The sequence below is a fragment of the Pseudophryne corroboree genome, chromosome 2 (genome assembly GCF_028390025.1).
Source record: "Pseudophryne corroboree isolate aPseCor3 chromosome 2, aPseCor3.hap2, whole genome shotgun sequence".
In the NCBI taxonomy this organism is placed as follows: domain Eukaryota; kingdom Metazoa; phylum Chordata; class Amphibia; order Anura; family Myobatrachidae; genus Pseudophryne; species Pseudophryne corroboree.
In genome coordinates, this window is record NC_086445.1 from 190,751,506 (window position 1) to 190,771,960 (window position 20,455).

Here is a 20,455-nt window from a genome sequence, read left to right on the forward strand (position 1 = left end):
CGTATAAGGGAGGATGTTCCTAGGTGGTTAACATCCTTACCCCTACTTATTACAGCTTGACAAAGGCAACACACGGCTTGACACCAGTTGTCCGCATTTCTGTTGAAATAATTCCACACCGAAGAGGTGATTTTTTTTGGTATTTTGACCAGGCATGTCAATGGCCATATTCATCCCACGGACAATAGGTGTCTCCCTGGGTGCCTGACTTAAACAAACCACCTCACCATCAGATTCCTCCTTGTCAATTTCCTCCTCAGCGCCAGCAACACCCGTATCCTCATCCTGGTGTACTTCAACAGTGACATCTTCAATTTGACTATCAGGAACTGGACGGTGGGTGCTCCTTCCAGCACTTGCAGGGGGCGTTCAAATGGTGGAAGGAGCCACCTCTTCCCGTCCAGTGTTGGGAAGGTCAGGCATCGCAACTGACACAATTGGACTCTCCTTGGGGATTTGCGATTTAGAAGAACGCACAGTTCTTTGCTGTGCTTTTGCCAGCTTAACTATTTTCATTTTTCTAGCGGGAGGATGAGTGCTTCCATCCTCATGTGAAGCTGAACCACTAGCCATGAACGCAGGCCGTTCCTTGCCACTCCGTGTTGTAAATGGCACATTGGCAAGTTTACGCTTCTCCTCAGACACTTTTAATTTAGATGTTTGGGTCATCATTTTACTGAACTTTTGCTTTTTGGATTTTACACGCTCTCTACTATGACATTGGGCATCGGCCTTGGCAGACGACGTTGATGGCATTGAATCGTCTCTGCCATGACTAGTGGCAGCAGTTTCAGCACTAGGTGGAAGTGGATCTTGATCTTTCCTTATTTTACCCTCCACATTTTTGTTCTCCATTTTTTGATGTGTGGAATTATATGCCAGTAACATTATTATATCAATAGCAATGGCCTACTGTACTGTACTACTATATACTGCTCACAAACAATGCAGCACAGATATGGATACTTGAAGTGACACGGAGCTGCAAGATACAGCAATGGCCTACTGTACTGTACTACTATATATATACTGTTGGTCCCCAAAATGCTGCACTGTACTACTATACTGCTCACAAACAATGCAGCACAGATATGGATACTTGAAGTGACACGGAGCTGCAATATACAGCAATGGCCTACTGTACTGTACTACTATATTTATACTGTTGGTCCCCAAAATGCTGCACTGTACTACTATACTGGTCACAAACAATGCAGCACAGATATGGATACTTGAAGTGACACGGAGCTGCAAGATACAGCAATGGCCTACTGTACTGTACTGTACTACTATATATATATACTGTTGGTCCCCAAAATGCTGCACTGTACTACTATACTGCTCACAAACAATGTAGCACAGACATGGATACTTGAAGTGACACGGAGCTGCAAGATACAGCAATGGCCTACTGTACTGTACTACTATACTGGTGGTTACCAAAAATGCTGCACTGTACTACTATATATAATATATATTGTATATACTGGTCACACAACAATACAGCAGATATTGAGCACTGATGATCAGGATACTGTCTAGAACTGAGTCTGACATGGAGCTGCAAGATACAGCAATGGCCTACTGTACTGTACTACTATAATTATATACTGGTGGTCCCCACAATGCAGCACACTGAGCACACATATGGAGCTTTTCAGGCAGAGAACGTAGATATTTGCAGCACACTGAGCACAGATATTTGCAGCACACTGAGCACAGATATTTGCAGCACACTGAGCACAGATATGGAGCTTTTCAGGCAGAGAACGTAGCCACTAGAGATGTGCACTTGAAATTTTTCGGGTTTTGTGTTTTGGTTTTGGGTTCGGTTCCGCGGCCGTGTTTTGGGTTCGACCGCGTTTTGGCAAAACCTCACCGAATTTTTTTTGTCGGATTCGGGTGTGTTTTGGATTCGGGTGTTTTTTTCAAAAAACACTAAAAAACAGCTTAAATCATAGAATTTGGGGGTCATTTTGATCCCAAAGTATTATTAACCTCAAAAACCATAATTTCCACTCATTTTCAGTCTATTCTGAATACCTCACACCTCACAATATTATTTTTAGTCCTAAAATTTGCACCGAGGTCGCTGGATGACTAAGCTAAGCGACCCTAGTGGCCGACACAAACACCTGGCCCATCTAGGAGTGGCACTGCAGTGTCACGCAGGATGTCCCTTCCAAAAAACCCTCCCCAAACAGCACATGACGCAAAGAAAAAAAGAGGCGCAATGAGGGAGCTGTGTGAGTAAGATAAGCGACCCTAGTGGCCGACACAAACACCGGGCCCATCTAGGAGTGGCACTGCAGTGTCACGCAGGATGTCCCTTCCAAAAAACCCTCCCCAAACAGCACATGACGCAAAGAAAAAAAGAGGCGCAATGAGGTAGCTGTGTGAGTAAGATAAGCGACCCTAGTGGCCGACACAAACACCGGGCCCATCTAGGAGTGGCACTGCAGTGTCACGCAGGATGTCCCTTCCAAAAAACCCTCCCCAAACAGCACATGATGCAAAGAAAAAAAGAGGCGCAATGAGGTAGCTGTGTGAGTAAGATAAGCGACCCTAGTGGCCGACACAAACACCTGGCCCATCTAGGAGTGGCACTGCAGTGTCACGCAGGATGTCCCTTCCAAAAAACCCTCCCCAAACAGCACATGACGCAAAGAAAAAAAGAGGCGCAATGAGGTAGCTGTGTGAGTAAGATAAGCGACCCTAGTGGCCGACACAAACACCGGGCCCATCTAGGAGTGGCACTGCAGTGTCACGCAGGATGTCCCTTCCAAAAAACCCTCCCCAAACAGCACATGACGCAAAGAAAAAAAGAGGCGCAATGAGGTAGCTGTGTGAGTAAGATAAGCGACCCTAGTGGCCGACACAAACACCTGGCCCATCTAGGAGTGGCACTGCAGTGTCACGCAGGATGTCCCTTCCAAAAAACCCTCCCCAAACAGCACATGACGCAAAGAAAAAAAGAGGCGCAATGAGGTAGCTGTGTGAGTAAGATAAGCGACCCTAGTGGCCGACACAAACACCGGGCCCATCTAGGAGTGTCACTGCAGTGTCACGCAGGATGTACCTTCCTAAAAACCCTCCCCAAACAGCACATGACGCAAAGAAAAAAAGAGGCGCAATGAGGTAGCTGTGTGAGTAAGATAAGCGACCCTAGTGGCCGACACAAACACCGGGCCCATCTAGGAGTGGCACTGCAGTGTCACGCAGGATGTCCCTTCCAAAAAAACCTCCCCAAACAGCACATGATGCAAAGAAAAAAAGAGGCGCAATGAGGTAGCTGTGTGAGTAAGATAAGCGACCCTAGTGGCCGACACAAACACCGGGCCCATCTAGGAGTGGCACTGCAGTGTCACGCAGGATGTCCCTTCCAAAAAACCCTCCCCAAACAGCACATGACGCAAAGAAAAAAAGAGGCGCAATGAGGTAGCTGTGTGAGTAAGATAAGCGACCCTAGTGGCCGACACAAACACCTGGCCCATCTAGGAGTGGCACTGCAGTGTCACGCAGGATGTCCCTTCCAAAAAACCCTCCCCAAACAGCACATGACGCAAAGAAAAAAAGAGGCGCAATGAGGTAGCTGTGTGAGTAAGATAAGCGACCCTAGTGGCCGACACAAACACCGGGCCCATCTAGGAGTGGCACTGCAGTGTCACGCAGGATGGCCCTTCCAAAAAACACTCCCCAAACAGCACATGACGCAAATAAAAATGAAAGAAAAAAGAGGTGCAAGATGGAATTGTCCTTGGGCCCTCCCACCCACCCTTATGTTGTATAAACAGGACATGCACACTTTAACCAACCCATCATTTCAGTGACAGGGTCTGCCACACGACTGTGACTGAAATGACGGGTTGGTTTGGACCCCCACCTAAAAAGAAGCAATTAATCTCTCCTTGCACAAACTGGCTCTACAGAGGCAAGATGTCCACCTCATCATCATCCTCCGATATATCACCGTGTACATCCCCCTCCTCACAGATTATCAATTCGTCCCCACTGGAATCCACCATCTCAGCTCCCTGTGTACTTTGTGGAGGCAATTGCTGCTGGTCAATGTCTCCACGGAGGAATTGATTATAATTCATTTTAATGAACATCATCTTCTCCACATTTTCTGGATGTAACCTCGTACGCCGATTGCTGACAAGGTGAGCGGCGGCACTAAACACTCTTTCGGAGTACACACTTGTGGGAGGGCAACTTAGGTAGAATAAAGCCAGTTTGTGCAAGGGCCTCCAAATTGCCTATTTTTCCTGCCAGTATAAGTACGGACTGTGTGACGTGCCTACTTGGATGCGGTCACTCATATAATCCTCCACCATTCTTTCAATGGTGAGAGAATCATATGCAGTGACAGTAGACGACATGTCCGTAATCGTTGTCAGGTCCTTCAGTCCGGACCAGATGTCAGCATCAGCAGTCGCTCCAGACTGCCCTGCATCACCGCCAGCGGGTGGGCTCGGAATTCTGAGCCTTTTCCTCGCACCCCCAGTTGCGGGAGAATGTGAAGGAGGAGATGTTGGCAGGTCGCGTTCCGCTTGACTTGACAATTTTCTCACCAGCAGGTCTTTGAACCCCAGCAGACTTGTGTCTGCCGGAAAGAGAGATCCAAGGTAGGCTTTAAATCTAGGATCGAGCATGGTGGCCAAAATGTAGTGCTCTGATTTCAACAGATTGACCACCCGTGAATCCTTGTTAAGCGAATTAAGGGCTCCATCCACAAGTCCCACATGCCTAGCGGAATCGCTCTGTGTTAGCTCCTCCTTCAATGTCTCCAGCTTCTTCTGCAAAAGCCTGATGAGGGGAATGACCTGACTCAGCTGGCAGTGTCTGAACTGACTTCACGTGTGGCAAGTTCAAAGGGCATCAGAACCTTGCACAATGTTGAAATCATTCTCCACTGCGCTTGAGACAGGTGCATTCCACCTCCTATATCGTGCTGAATTGTATAGGCTTGAATGGCCTTTTGCTGCTCCTCCAACCTCTGAAGCATATAGAGGGTTGAATTCCACCTCGTTACCACTTCTTGCTTCAGATGATGGCAGGGCAGGTTCAGTTGTTTTTGGTGGTGCTCCAGTCTTCTGTACGTGGTGCCTGTACGCCGAAAGTGTCCCGCAATTCTTCTGGCCACCGACAGCATCTCTTGCACACCCCTGTCGTTTTTTAAAAAATTCTGCACCACCAAATTCAAGGTATGTGCAAAACATGGGACGTGCTGGAATTTGCCCATATTTAATGCACACACAATATTGCTGGCGTTGTCCGATGCCACAAATCCACAGGAGAGTCCAATTGGGGTAAGCCATTCTGCGATGATCTTCCTCAGTTGCCGTAAGAGGTTTTCAGCTGTGTGCGTATTCTGGAAAGCGGTGATACAAAGCGTAGCCTGCCTAGGAAACTGCCTTGGCGTTTGCGAGATGCTGCTACTGGTGCCGCCGCTGCTGTTCTTGCGGCGGGAGTCCATACATCTACCCAGTGGGCTGTCACAGTCATATAGTCCTGACCCTGCCCTGCTCCACTTGTCCACATGTCCGTGGTTAAGTGGACATTGGGTACAACTGCATTTTTTAGGACACTGGTGAGTCTTTTTCTGACGTCCGTGTACATTCTCGGTATCGCCTGCCTAGAGAAGTGGAACCTAGATGGTATTTGGTAACGGGGGCACACTGCCTCAATAAATTGTCTAGTTCCCTGTGAACTAACGGCGGATACCGGACGCACGTCTAACACCAACATAGTTGTCAAGGCCTCAGTTATCCGCTTTGCAGCAGGATGACTGCTGTGATATTTCATCTTCCTCGCAAAGGACTGTAGGACAGTCAATTGCTTACTGGAAGTAGTACAAGTGGGCTTACGACTTCCCCTCTGGGATGACGATCGACTCCCAGCAGCAACAACAGCAGCGCCAGCAGCAGTAGGCATTACACTCAAGGATGCATCGGAGGAATCCCAGGCAGGAGAGGACTCGTCAGAATTGCCAGTGACATGGCCTGCAGGACTATTGGCATTCCTGGGGAAGGAGGAAATTGACACTGAGGGAGTTGGTGGGGTGGTTTGCGTGAGCTTGGTTACAAGAGGAAGGGATTTACTGGTCAGTGGACTGCTTCCGCTGTCGCCCAAAGTTTTTGAACTTGTCACTGACTTATTATGAATGCGCTGCAGGTGACGTATAAGGGAGGATGTTCCGAGGTGGTTAACGTCCTTACCCCTACTTATTACAGCTTGACAAAGGCAACACACGGCTTGACAAATGTCCGCATTTCTGGTGAAATACTTCCACACCGAAGAGCTGATTTTTTTTTGGTATTTTCACCAGGCATGTCAACGGCCCTATTCCTCCCACGGACAACAGGTGTCTCCCCGGGTGCCTGACTTAAACAAACCACCTCACCATCAGAATCCTCCTGGTCAATTTCCTCCCCAGCGCCAGCAACACCCATATCCTTCTCATCCTGGTGTACTTCAACACTGACATCTTCAATCTGACTATCAGGAACTGGACTGCGGGTGCTCCTTCCAGCACTTGCAGGGGGCGTGCAAATGGTGGAAGGCGCATGCTCTTCACGTCCAGTGTTGGGAAGGTCAGGCATCGCAACCGACACAATTGGACTCTCCTTGTGGATTTGGGATTTCGAAGAACGCACAGTTCTTTGCGGTGCTTTTGCCAGCTTGAGTCTTTTCATTTTTCTAGCGAGAGGCTGAGTGCTTCCATCCTCATGTGAAGCTGAACCACTAGCCATGAACATAGGCCAGGGCCTCAGCCGTTCCTTGCCACTCCGTGTGGTAAATGGCATATTGGCAAGTTTACGCTTCTCCGACGACAATTTTATTTTAGGTTTTGGAGTCCTTTTTTTACTGATATTTGGTGTTTTGGATTTTACATGCTCTGTACTATGACATTGGGCATCGGCCTTGGCAGACGACGTTGCTGGCATTTCATCGTCTCGGCCATGACTAGTGGCAGCAGCTTCAGCACGAGGTGGAAGTGGATCTTGATCTTTCCCTAATTTTGGAACCTCAACATTTTTGTTCTCCATATTTTAATAGGCACAACTAAAAGGCACCTCAGGTAAACAATGGAGATGGATGGATACTAGTATACTTATGGATGGACTGCCGAGTGCCGACACAGAGGTTGCTACAGCCGTGGACTACCGTACTGTGTCTGCTGCTAATATAGACTGGATGATAATGAGATGAAATCAATATATATGTATATATAATATCACTAGTACTGCAGCCGGACAGGTATATATATTTATTATGTAATGACTGATGACCGACCTGCTGGACACTGTCAGCTCAGCAGCACCGCAGACTGCTACAGTAAGCTACTATAGTAGTATGTATAAAGAAGAAAGAAAAAAAAAACAACCACGGGTAGGTGGTATACAATTATGGATGGACTGCCGAGTGCCGACACAGAGGTAGCTACAGCCGTGGACTAACGTACTGTGTCTGCTGATAATATAGACTGGATGATAATGAGATGAAATCAATATATATGTATATATAATATCACTAGTACTGCAGCCGGACAGGTATATATATTATATATTTATTATGTAATGACTGATGACGGACCTGCTGGACACTGTCAGCTCAGCAGCACCGCAGACTGCTACAGTAAGCTACTATAGTAGTATGTATAAAGAAGAAAGAAAAAAAAAACAACCACGGGTAGGTGGTATACAATTATGGATGGACTGCCGAGTGCCGACACAGAGGTAGCTACAGCCGTGGACTAACGTACTGTGTCTGCTGATAATATAGACTGGATGATAATGAGATGAAATCAATATATATGTATATATAATATCACTAGTACTGCAGCCGGACAGGTATATATATTATATATTTATTATGTAATGACTGATGACGGACCTGCTGGACACTGTCAGCTCAGCAGCACCGCAGACTGCTACAGTAAGCTACTATAGTAGTATGTATAAAGAAGAAAGAAAAGAAAAAAAAAACACGGGTAGGTGCTAGGTGGTATACAATATTATATATATATATATTATATACAATTATATATATATATATATAATATATATTAAACTCATAAACTGGTGGTGATTATTAAACTGGTGGTCAGGTCACTGGTCACACTATCAGCAACTTGCAAGTAGTACTCCTGAGTCCTAAGCAGACAATCACAATATATATTATACTGGTGGTCAGTGTGGTCACAAACAATGGCAGTGTGGCTGGCACTCTGGCAGCAAAAGTGTGCACTGTACGTTATATTATGTACTCCTGAGTCCTGAGTCCTGCTCTCAGACTCTAACTGCTCCCCACTGTCAGTGTCTCCTCCACAAGTCAGATAATACAGTCACACTATCTCTCTCTATCACTTCAGCAAGTACTAGTAGTAGTAGTACTCCTCCTAATGCTCCCCAAATTACTACTGTGTCTCTCTCTGTCTCACTCTCTTCTCGAATCTCTATAAACGGAGAGGACGCCAGCCACGTCCTCTCCCTATGAATCTCAATGCACGTGTGAAAAATGGCGGCGACGCGCGGCTCCTTATATAGAATCCGAGTCTCACGATAGAATCCGAGCCTCGCGAGAATCCGACAGCGTGATGATGACGTTCGGGCGCGCTCGGGTTAACCGAGCAAGGCGGGAAGATCCGAGTCGCTCGGACCCGTGTAAAAAAACATGAAGTTCGGGCGGGTTCGGATTCCGAGGAACCGAACCCGCTCATCTCTAGTAGCCACGTTCTCTCCGTTCAATCTCCAATGCACGAGTGAAAATGGCGGCGACGCGCGGCTCTTTATATGGAATACAAATCTCGCGAGAATCCGACCGCGGGATGATAACGTTCGTCCTCGTTCTCTCTGGCACAGAGCACCAAAAAGTCTAGTTACGTTTCTGTGTAAATGGTTATACCGACATTCACTCCATGGTAAAAGATTGTAGGTTACAGTGTAGATTCTTACAATGCAGTGAGCAGTCACTTGCAACTCTTATCTCCAAATGACACTAAGCAACAACTAATCACATGCGGCCAGCTGTTTCTCACATCTGAAACGGTCACTCAGTGATTTGGCTAGGAGAGTGGAACTGGACTCTGATGATGCAGTCTCCAGCCACACTTCTGGTCTTGGAAAGGAGCACCAGAAACTGCAATTGATGAGGGTGGGAAACCAGATATTTTAGAGCATCCATAACTCATGCAGTAGTTCCTGTTCATACCAAAACAAAACCTCTGTCAGAATATAGTGCACATGCCTTAAGGGTCCCATACACTTACGCGACATGTCCGTCTGACATGTTGCAGGAGATCACCCCGGCAGCCTCCTGGGGGGGCAGGATCGCCCAAGATACAACGTATGCTGTCCTTTTGCATATGATGTATCTTGGGCGATCCCAGCCATGCCTGCGGGGTCGGACATGATTGAATGAGCAGCACATTTAATCTGGAGGATTCGATCCGGTGCTCACAGGAATGCGCATCGGATTGGAAACACCTCCAAAATGCCTGATTTCATCTGATATATCGGGCCGAATGCCCAAAATCGGCCCTTTACTGCCTAGTTTCCAACCCATATTAGACCTCTTTCACACTGCACCTTGGACCCCGGTTATTGCAAGGTCTACCCTCTGCTGGCACTTTGGAGATGACACCTCTATGCGCCAGTGATCCGGCTCTCCATATGTTTTTAGTGTGATCTGGGTCGCATGACTCGGGTCACACTGTTTACAGTCTGGGCTTTTCAGGTCGGTGCCAGGTTCAACCCTGGTAGCAACCAGGGTCGGATTACCAGGTAACACGACCCAGGGATATCCTTTCACACCAAACTTGGACCAATAACCCGGGTTATAAATTTGTTGGAAAAGGGGTATCAGTAATCTAATGCTCAGTACAAACTGTCCAAAGGCCGTTATATCGTGAGCTGTTAACGTGTGTGTACCCTGATATGTCTGAACAATGTCGTTCACACACATATAGCGTTAGCTGTGCGATCTGGGTGTGTGTACGTGTGGTCAGCCGACTGCCTGTACACTTGCTGTGCGGAGCTGGCGTCACAGCTGGGTGGGCAAATTCAAATGCCCGCCCAACTGGGGATTCTAACCAACATGTCAATCAGCCAATCGGTAAGTGTCTACACTTGTCTTAGTCAGCGTAATGGCGGGTCTGCAGAAGTATCATACAGTGGTGTACCCACCTTAAGGAGTAATGTAATAGCCAGGTTGGTTTTGATCTTTACATTTTTTTGCAGCTTGAAATCTAGCAGTTAAATCGCTAAAAACTTGTGGGTGCCTGCAAATCACAGGGATTTATATTTACCTATACATGGTCAAAGAAATCCTGAAAACATAAACTGTCAGGGGTGCATGAGGACTAGAGATGAGCAACACTGCTTTAAAGTTACTCAGTTTAGCACTTTTGTCAAAATTTACGTATACTTTTTTCCATATTTTACTGAAGTGCTTGTTGAGTATCCCATATCCGTAATGCTCGAGACCAGGAGCATTCCGGATATGTTTTTTTTCCAGATAAAAGAATACCTGTTATCCGTATCGCTGCCGGGGGTCCGCATCGGGTACGGATCATTGGCGGGAGTGTCCTGGGGATCTGTGCCGGGTACAGCGTATCAGTGGGTGGGTTTCGGGGATCTACAGTGGGTCTGGCTCGTCGGCATGGGGGTCCACGGTGGGTCCTGGTAGCAGCAACCGTGAGGGAAAGGCTGCAAAGCCACTCCCCACCCTGCCTGTGATTGTCCGCTGGCTTTAGTGACATCATGACGCCGGCCGCATCATGACGTCACTACAGGGCTGAAATATTCTGGTTTTTGGAATATATAAATTTTTAGGTATCTGGAGATGTGTTGACGTTAAGGGGGTGCAGAAAAAATGACATACTACCCCCCACTACCCCCTTCTACCCCCCAAGTGTGGGGTAGCGCTTACCCATGGAGCTTTGTGGTGACTTCTCCCCCCTTCCCCCCGTGCAGGGTAGCACTGGCCATGATGAGCCTGCTGGGACATCTCCGCCTCCTCCCAGTAATGCATCTGCGAAGAGCTGGCAAGGACAGCAGATCATGACATAGCACACCCCTTTTTTTAAAGGAGAAGTCACTGCGTGGATCTGGGAGTAAGCACTCCCCATTGCCTGCGCCGCTGTCATATTTGGGGGGGCATGCTTCCCCTTTGCCCCCACCCCCCGTTAAGACGCCACTGCTTAAAACTAATGCATTGCGAGAAGGTAAGTTTGCACATTCCTAGTACACGTGATTAGTCTACTGCAGGGATACATCATACTCGCCTACGCTCCCTCATTCTGCAGGAGACTCCCTGAAATAGAGGCAATCTCCCTGAATCCCTGAATAGTCCAGCAGTCTCCCTGATTGCACCTTAACCCCATTGTGCAGCTGTTATATTCTTGGGGGGGGGGGGGGGGGGGTGAAATAAATCACAGATACAGTGCCTCCCCTGTCATCAATGATTAAAATAATACAAAGAAGATACTTATGACACATATTCTGTGTCATAAGTATCTCCTTTAGCCTTTATATTATTTTAATTGTTATTATCTTCCTAAGTTTAAAAAGGGTTTCGGAGGCACCGCTGTTGGTGCCTCCCGATGTTAGTGGAAAAGGGCCGGAAGCGGGGGGCGGGCTGAGCGACGAGCAGAGAAAACCCATTGACAAAAATCCCTGTAAGCGGCACTTGTACAAGTGCCGCTTTGACAGGGGCGTACTTTCATCCCATATGAAAGCACGCCCCTGTCACTTAGTTAGGTTGCTGATTGGCGGCTGCGCAGAGTTCTGGACCTGCATGCCACGGGGAATTCCTTCTGTTGTGCAGTAGGCAGCCAGGTACAGTAACACGGAGGACACAGCCTGTGCCTGTTAGCGCCTCTCCCCGCCTCCTCTCTCTCATGTGGATGTCTGTCACCGGCCGCCGCACGCTGCATCCTCTCACCCGCTGGCTACACATAGAAGTCCCCGGCTCATCACACTTCAGGTTCTCCCTCCTGCGCCTTTAACCCCTTCAGCGCCAGCATCCCCGCCACCAAAGTGGAGCTAACAATCTATTGCAGGTGAGGACCATTTCTGACCCCTCTCTCCCCAACCACTTCCCTGAGCACAGGGCATCTTCCGGCCATGCTTCTGTCCTGGACGTTCCCCTTCAGTGGGATCTCGCTCAGCAAGTTTTGTGGTGTAACATGCGTAAGCGTCTCCTCTGTGGTGTAACGTGCGTAAGCGTCTCCTCTGTGGTGTAACGTGTGTAAGCGTCTCCTCTGTGGTGTAATGTGCGTAAGCTGCTCCTCTGTGGTGTAACGTGCGTAAGTGTCTCCTCTATGGTGTAATGTGCGTAAGCGTCTCCTCTGTGGTGTAACGTGTGTAAGCTTCACCCTCTCCCTGGCATCACTCCCTGTCACCCGCTCCCTGGTGTCACTCCCTGTCACCCGCTTCTGTCACCCTCTCACTGGCATCACTCCCTGTCACCCGCTGTTGTCACCCTCTCCCTGGCGTCACTCCCTGTCACCCTCTCCCTGGCGTCACTCCCAGTCACCCGGTTATCACCCTCTCCCTGGCATCACTCCCTGTCATCCGCTGCTGTCACCCTTTCCCTGGCATCACTCCCTGTCACCGTCTTCTTGGCATCACCCGCTGCTGTCACCCTCTCCCTGGCGTCACTCCCTGTCACTCTCTCCCTTGCGTCACACTCTTCCTGTCACTTTCTCGCTGGTGTTACCCTACCTCTGTCACCCACAGCTGTCACACTCTTCCTGTCACCTTCTCACTGGTGTCACCTAGTGATGAGCACCGGAAATTTTTCGGGTTTTGTGTTTTGGTTTTGGGTTCGGTTCCGCGGCCGTGTTTTGGGTTCGAACGCGTTTTGGCAAAACCTCACCGATTTTTTTTTTGTCGGATTCGGGTGTGTTTTGGATTCGGGTGTTTTTTTCAAAAAACCCTAAAAAACAGCTTAAATCATAGAATTTGGGGGTCATTTTGATCCCAAAGTATTATTAACCTCAATAACCATAATTTCCACTCATTTTCAGTCTATTCTGAACACCTCACACCTCACAATATTATTTTTAGTCCTAAAATTTGCACCGAGGTCGCTGGATGGCTAAGCTAAGCGACCCAAGTGGCCGACACAAACACCTGGCCCATCTAGGAGTGGCACTGCAGTGTCACGCAGGATGGCCCTTCCAAAAAACACTCCCCAAACAGCACATGACGCAAAGAAAAAAAGAGGCGCAATGAGGTAGCTGTGTGAGTAAGCTAAGCGACCCTAGTGGCCGACACAAACACCTGGCCCATCTAGGAGTGGCACTGCAGTGTCACGCAGGATGGCCCTTCCAAAAAACACCCCCCAAACAGCACATGACGCAAAGAAAAGTGAAAGAAAAAAAGAGGTGCAAGATGGAATTGTCCTTGGGCCCTCCCACCCACCCTTATGTTGTATAAACAGGACATGCACACTTTAACCAACCCATCATTTCAGTGACAGGGTCTGCCACACGACTGTGACTGAAAACGGGTTGGTTTGGACCCCCACCAAAAAAGAAGCAATTAATCTCTCCTTGCACAAACTGGCTCTACAGAGGCAAGATGTCGACCTCATCATCAGCCTCCGATATATCACCGTGTACATCCTCCTCCTCACAGATTATCAATTCGTCCCCACTGGAATCCACCATCTCAGCTCCCTGTGTACTACTTTGTGGAGGCAATTGCTGCTGGTCAATGTCTCCACGGAGGAATTGATTATAATTCATTTTAATGAACATCATCTTCTCCACATTTTCTGGATGTAACCTCGTACGCCGATTGCTGACAAGGTGAGCGGCGGCACTAAACACTCTTTCGGAGTACACACTTGTGGGAGGGCAACTTAGGTAGAATAAAGCCAGTTTGTGCAAGGGCCTCCAAATTGCCTCTTTTTCCTGCCAGTATAAGTACGGACTGTCTGACGTGCCTACTTGGATGCGGTCACTCATATAATCCTCCACCATTCTTTCAATGGGGAGAGAATCATATGCAGTGACAATAGACGACATGTCCGTAATCGTTGTCAGGTCCTTCAGTCCGGACCAGATGTCAGCATCAGCAGTCGCTCCAGACTGCCCTGCATCACCGCCAGCGGGTGGGCTCGGAATTCTGAGCCTTTTCCTCGCACCCCCAGTTGCGGGAGAATGTGAAGGAGGAGATGTTGACAGGTCGCGTTCCGCTTGACTTGACAATTTTGTCACCAGCAGTTCTTTGAACCCCAGCAGACTTGTGTCTGCCGGAAAGAGAGATCCAAGGTAGGTTTTAAATCTAGGATCGAGCACGGTGGCCAAAATGTAGTGCTCTGATTTCAACAGATTGACCACCCGTGAATCCTTGTTAAGCGAATTAAGGGCTCCATCCACAAGTCCCACATGCCTAGCGGAATCGCTCTGTGTTAGCTCCTCCTTCAATGTCTCCAGCTTCTTCTGCAAAAGCCTGATGAGGGGAATGACCTGACTCAGGCTGGCAGTGTCTGAACTGACTTCACGTGTGGCAAGTTCAAAAGGTTGCAGAACCTTGCACAACTTTGAAATCATTCTCCACTGCGCTTGAGAAAGGTGCATTCCACCTCCTATATCGTGCTCAGTTGTATAGGCTTGAATGGCCTTTTGCTGCTCCTCCAACCTCTGAAGCATATAGAGGGTTGAATTCCACCTCGTTACCACTTCTTGCTTCAGATGATGGCAGGGCAGGTTCAGGCGTTTTTGGTGGTGCTCCAGTCTTCTGTACGGGGTGCCTGTACGCCGAAAGTGTCCCGCAATTCTTCTGGCCACCGACAGCATCTCTTGCACTCCCTCTCGTTTTTTAAATAATTCTGCACCACCAAATTCAAGGTATGTGCAAAACATGGGACGTGCTGGAATTTGCCCATATTTAATGCACACACAATATTGCTGGCGTTGTCCGATGCCACAAATCCACAGGAGAGTCCAATTGGGGTAAGCCATTCTGCGATGATCTTCCTCAGTTGCCGTAAGAGGTTTTTAGCTGTGTGCGTATTCTGGAAAGCGGTGATACAAAGCGTAGCCTGCCTAGGAAAGAGTTGGCGTTTGCGAGATGCTGCTACTGGTGCCGCCGCTGCTGTTCTTGCGGCGGGAGTCCATACATCTACCCAGTGGGCTGTCACAGTCATATAGTCCTGAGCCTTCCCTGCTCCACTTGTCCACATGTCCGTGGTTAAGTGGACATTGGGTACAACTGCATTTTTTAGGACACTGGTGAGTCTTTTTCTGAGGTCTGTGTACATTTTCGGTATCGCCTGCCTAGAGAAATGGAACCTAGATGGTATTTGGTACCGGGGACACAGTACCTCCAACAAGTCTCTAGTTGCCTCTGCAGTAATGATGGATACCGGAACCACGTTTCTCACCGCCCAGGATGCCAAGGCCTCAGTTATCCGCTTTGCAGCAGGATGACCGCTGTGATATTTCATCTTCCTCGCAAAGGACTGTTGGACAGTCAATTGCTTGGTGGAAGTAGTAAAAGTGGGCTTACGAGTACGACTTCCCCTCTGGGATGACCATCGACTCCCAGCAGCAACAACAGCAGCACCAGCAGCAGTAGGCGTTACACGCAAGGATGCATCGGAGGAATCCCAGGCAGGAGAGGACTCGTCATAATTGCCAGTGACATGGCCTGCAGGACTATTGGCATTCCTGGAGAAGGAGGAAATTGACACTGAGGGAGTTGGTGGGGTGGTTTGCGTGAGCTTGGTTACAAGAGGAAGGGATTTACTGGTCACTGGACTGCTTCCGCTGTCGCCCAAAGTTTTTGAACTTGTCACTGACTTATGATGAATGCGCTGCAGGTGACGTATAAGGGAGGATGTTCCGAGGTGGTTAACGTCCTTACCCCTACTTATTACAGCTTGACAAAGGCAACACACGGCTTGACAAATGTTGTCCGCATTTCTGTTGAAATACTTCCACACCGAAGAGCTGATTTTTTTGGTATTTTCACCAGGCATGTCAATGGCCCTATTCCTCCCACGGACAACAGGTGTCTCCCCGGGTGCCTGACTTAAACAAACCACCTCACCATCAGAATCCTCCTGGTCAATTTCCTCCCCAGCGCCAGCAACACCCATATCCTCCTCATCCTGGTGTACTTCAACACTGACATCTTCAATCTGACTATCAGGAACTGGACTGCGGATGCTCCTTCCAGCACTTGCAGGGGGCGTGCAAATGGTGGAAGGCGCATGCTCTTCACGTCCAGTGTTGGGAAGGTCAGGCATCGCAAACGACACAATTGGACTCTCCTTGTGGATTTGTGATTTCGAAGAACGCACAGTTCTTTGCTGTGCTTTTGCCAGCTTGAGTCTTTTCATTTTTCTAGCGAGAGGCTGAGTGCTTCCATCCTCATGTGAAGCTGAACCACTAGCCATGAACATAGGCCAGGGCCTCAGCCGTTCCTTGCCACTCCGTGTGGTAAATGGCATATTGGCAAGTTTACGCTTCTCCTCCGACAATTTTATTTTAGATTTTTGAGTCCTTTTTTTACTGATATTTGGTGTTTTGGATTTTACATGCTCTGTACTATTTGCTCAAAAAGGGAATATTTCTGTATATCGCGCCAACTGTGAACAGCAGCTTCAGTGAAAAAAAGAACTCCTCACAAGTCCCCAAACAATCAGCAAAACAAGATATATGATCACCAATGCGCTAGTCACACATGTTCAAAATAGGTCGAATTGTCTTACATCAAGCAATATTTCCGGAATATTCAACCTCTTTTCCAGAATCCCTCCCAGAATAATCTGGGTGCCGTGCGAGGGAGGACCTTGGTTGGAGATATACCTCTTATCCTCACATATGACTCCACCACAGGGATAGATGTTACCTTTAAATTTTCAAAGATAAAGCAAACATAGTGCAAGTATAGTCGAATGCAACTTTTGATATAATGGTTTAATAAAATTGCACTCACAATATACACATAGATGTATATTGTGAGTGCAATTTTATTAAACCATTATATCAAAAGTTGCATTCGACTATACTTGCACTATGTTTGCTTTATCTTTGAAAATTTAAAGGTAACATCTATCCCTGTGGTGGAGTCATATGTGAGGATAAGAGGTATATCTCTAACCAAGGTCCTCCCTCGCACGGCACCCAGATTATTCTGGGAGGGATTCTGGAAAAGAGGTTGAATATTCCGGAAATATTGCTTGATGTAAGACAATTCGACCTATTTTGAACATGTGTGACTAGCGCATTGGTGATCATATATCTTGTTTTGCTGATTGTTTGGGGACTTGTGAGGAGTTCTTTTTTTCACTGAAGCTGCTGTTCACAGTTGGCGCGATATACAGAAATATTCCCTTTTTGAGCAAATTGTATCTTCACAATATCTGTTAATTGCTGCCGATATGTTCAATTTTAGAGACAGTAGAAGGGAATTATTGCCTACACTTTTTTGTAATGAAAGAGATGTTACTGTTTCTGATGAGGATTTGGGTACGGTTCTAAAAAAGCTAGAAAATGCGGTACTTAAAGAAAACCGCATTTGGTGGGAAATCATTACCCTAGAAAAATATGAATCCAGTAAACTTATCCCTAAAGGCCTAAAGATCTTGAAGCCGCCATCTTTTGGTCAAGAGAATGGTGATTTTAAGGAGGAATGGGATAAAATTCTGGATCAATGTTCCTTTAGTCTTATAGAATTGATATTGAAGGAGCGTAAAAAACATCTATCTGCCCTAACAGAAGAGATTGAGAACTTAAAAATTCTGGTAGATCCATTTAAAAATCTTCAGGATTTTAAAGAAGCTGAGATTGGTGATCATATATCTTGTTATGCTCTGTACTATGACATTGGGCATCGGCCTTGGCAGACGACGTTGCTGGCATTTCATCGTCTCGGCCATGACTAGTGGCAGCAGCTTCAGCACGAGGTGGAAGTCGATCTTGATCTTTCCCTATTTTTGGAACCTCAACATTTTTGTTCTCCATATTTTAATAGGCACAACTAAAAGGCACCTCAGGTAAACAATGGAGATGGATGGATACTAGTATACTTATGGATTGACGAGCGACTGCCGACACAGAGGTAGCTACAGCCGTGGACTACCGTACTGCGTCTGCTGCTAATATAGACTGGATGATAATGATATAAAATATATATATATATATATATCACTACTGCAGCCGGACAGGTATATATTATATAATGACGGACCTGCTGGACACTGTCAGCTCAGCACTGCAGACTCCTAAAGTAAGCTACTAGTAGTATCAAGAAGATAGAAAAAAAAAACACCACAGGTAGGTGGTATACAATTATGGATGGACTAGCGACTGCCGACACAGAGGTAGCTACAGCCGTGGACTACCGTACTGCGTCTGCTGCTAATATAGACTGGATGATAATGATATAAAAAATATATATATATATCACTACTGCAGCCGGACAGGTATATATTATATAATGACGGACCTGCTGGACACTGTCAGCTCAGCACTGCAGACTCCTAAAGTAAGCTACTAGTATCAAGAAGATAGAAAGAAAAAAAAAACACCACGGGTAGGTGGTATACAATTATGGATGGACGAGCGACTGCCGACACAGAGGTAGCTACAGCCGTGGACTACCGTACTGCGTCTGCTGCTAATATAGACTGGATGATAATGATATAAAAAATATATATATATCACTACTGCAGCCGGACAGGTATATATTATATAATGACGGACCTGCTGGACACTGTCAGCAGAATGCGTTTATAGAATAAAAACACCACACGACGAGTGTTTAACTTTCATGCAGACAATCACAATATACTGGTGGTCAGTGGTCACTGGTCAGTCACACTGGCACTGGCAGTGGCACTCTGGCAGCAAAAGTGTGCACTGTTAAAATATGTACTCCTGCTATAACTGCTCCCCAGTCTCCCCCACAATTAAGCTGTGTGAGCAGTGAGCACTCAGCACAGTCAGATATACAGTATTACATAGATGATGCAGCACACTGAGGGCACACTGAGGCTGAGCACAGATATGGTATGTGACTGTGTTACACTGTGTATTGTTTTTTTTCAGGCAGAGAACGGATTAATTAAACTGGTGGTCACTGGTCACACTATCAGCGAGTAGTAGTAGTCACTGGTCAGTCACACTGGCACTGGCAGTGGCACTCTGGCAGCAAAAGTGTGCACTGTTAAAATATGTACTCCTGCTATAACTGCTCCCCAGTCTCCCCCACAATTAAGCTGTGTGAGCAGTGAGCACTCAGCACAGTCAGATATACAGTATTACATAGATGATGCAGCACACTGAGGGCACACTGAGGCTGAGCACAGATATGGTATGTGACTGTGTCACACTGCTGTGTATCGTTTTTTTTCAGGCAGAGAACGGATTAAACTGGTGGTCACTGGTCACACTATCAGCAAGTAGTACTCCGTCCTAATATGCTCCCCAAAATTAGTAAATCAAGTGTCACTCTCTACTCTCTCTCTAGTCTACAGTCTAAACGGAGAGGACGCCAGCCACGTCCTCTCCCTATCAATATCAATGCACGTGTGAAAATGGCGGCGACGCGCGGCTCCTTATATAGAATCCGGGATGATGACGTTCGGGCGCGCTCGGGTTAGCCGAGCAAGGCGGGAAGATCCGAGTCTGCCTCGGACCCGTGTAAAAAGGCTGAAGTTCGGGGGGGTTCGGTTTCCGAGAAACCGAACCCGCTCATCTCTAGTGTCACCCTCTTCCTAGCATCACCATCTCCTTCTCACCCACTGCTGTCACCCTCTACCTGGCGTCACCCTCTCCCTATTTTATTGTCCAGGACTTCCATTAACTTAATAGCACCGCACACACGGCACTATTAAGTTAATGGAAGCCCTGGACAACAAAATTGCATTCATGTCCTCCTCCCACTCCCTCCCCAGTCCCAAACACTAATATTTAGTTTATAAAAATGTACAATATATTAGCCGCCTGCTCATCACAAGTTTTATGAGCAGGAATGCTGCAGGCATTGACAGCGACGGTAATAGACTGAGATGCGAATTAGCGGCGGGGGGCCTGGGCAGTTGATGGTGGGCGATTTTGTAAGCCATTGGTGGGGGTGGTGGCCATTAGTGGCAAGGGTAGCAGGCTTCAGAGATGGCGGCGTTAGCGGGCATTGGCTCAGGGGCAGTAGCGGGCATTGGTTCCGCGGTGGTAGGTGTCGCTGGCAGGACTCGGCGGACATTATGGCTGTAGTGCCTCACCAGCCACTGACCTCACCCCACGCCACTGGGAGAAGGCATTAGGAAGTGATAAAGCAGTCATAAGTGCAAGGTGATAAATGCAGCAGCCAGTCAGCTCCTAACTGATAATTTACATATTGGAGCTGATTGGCTGGTATGCCTTCTCCAGGTTAATACATCTGCCCCAATGATCCCTATGGCTACATGCATTTAAATAAAGTTTCTCGTG